Consider the following 1,738-nt stretch of genomic DNA (forward strand, 5'->3'; position numbering starts at 1 on the left):
GGGTATTTTGTACCATAACCTTGAAACTGTAATTTGATACTGTTTGGTAAGATTAATCATGGAGTTGTACAATTTGATGGTTGAGAAGGTAAGGGTGATGGGAAGAAACTGGTGTGATAAACTATTCAGATTTTGAAAATAAACTAGTATAATAAAAAAAGAATTAGGGAATTAATTGATGATTTCTTCACTGCAAATACCTTTATAAGAAATACAAATGCAAACTCTACACATGAATTTCACCTGATGGTATCCGCAGGAATCAGATCAATTATATCTGTAGAATGAGTCACTGGAGAAACTCAGTATTAGCTGTGAAAACTAAGTCAAGTGCTCATTGTTGAACAGTCCATCAACTACTCATAGGCAAATTCAAACTATAACTAAAAGAAGGTCAAATGAAATCCATAGGAACCAAATTTGACCTTGAGTCTATCCCACCTGAATTTAAAAACCCTCTCAGGAAACCAGTTTGCGTTCTTGAACACTAATGAACAAAGACCAGATGAGCTCTGGGAGGATATCAAGGATATCATCTAAGAAGAACACAGAAGGTCATTACAAAGACCGAGGAAGAAGAAAAATACAAGATACATGTCAGAAGAGACTCTGAATATTTCACTAGAACACTGAGAAGCCAAAGCAAAAGAAGACATAGCAAGGAATTATAATAAAATGTGCAAAGAGCTGGAGTCAGAAAATTAAAAGGGCTAAACTCCTGGGGCATTTCTCAAGCCAAAGGAATGAAAAAACAAATTCAAGCCTCAAGTGGTAATACATAGAGATGCTTTGGGCAGAATATGAAATTATTCAGGAAGCATTAGAAGAAGATAGAATGTACAGTCATTTTACCAAAAAGAATTGGCTGACACAGAAGAATTTCTGAAGCAACATATGGTCAAGAGCCTGTGGTGATGAAGGAGGAAGTTCAAGCTGCTCTGAAGGAATTGGAGGGGGTGAAGAAAAAACACGACAAGGCTTCAGGAATTGACTGCATATCACTTGACATATTTCAGTAAATGGACGCTGCCCTGACACACTAAGTTGTGCCATGAAATCTGGAGGAGAAACACACTTGGCCAAATGACTGGAAGAGATCCATATTTGTTCCCATTCCCCATAAGAAGGTGGCCTGACAGAGTGTGTAAATTGTCGAGCAATATCCCTAATATCATATCCAAATAAGAATATGCTGAAAATTATTCCAAAACGACTGGAACAACACGTCAACTGAAAACTGCCAGATGTGCAGGCTGGGTTTAGAAGAGGCCGTGGCACGTGAAGTATTATAGCTAATGTTAGATGGATTTATTTGATAGCAGAGAGTACCAGAGAAATATTTATCTGTGTTTCATTGACTATGCAAAGATATGTTTAGTGTGTAGATCACAACAAACTGTGGCTGACTCAGAGAAGAATGGTGATCCCAGAACACTTCCTTGTGCTTATACAGAACCTATGCTTCGACCAGGAGGCAATCACCGAAAGAGAGCAAGGAAATCCTGCATGGTTTAAAATCAGGAAAGGTGTACACCAGGGATGCATCCTATTTCCACACTTTTTTAATCTATATGCAGAACAGATCATACTGGAGGGTGGAGTAATGACATTCAGGCGATGGCCTTTCCAATTACTTCCTATACCTCTGAGAGCTGGACAATGAATAGGGATGATAAAAGAAGAATCAATGCCTTTGAGTTGTGGTGTTGGGGAAGAGCAATGAACGTCCCATGGACTT

This window comes from Elephantulus edwardii, unplaced genomic scaffold (genome assembly GCF_000299155.1).
Source record: "Elephantulus edwardii isolate Elephantulus edwardi_28Jun2011 unplaced genomic scaffold, EleEdw1.0 scaffold00250, whole genome shotgun sequence".
NCBI lineage: Eukaryota > Metazoa > Chordata > Mammalia > Macroscelidea > Macroscelididae > Elephantulus > Elephantulus edwardii.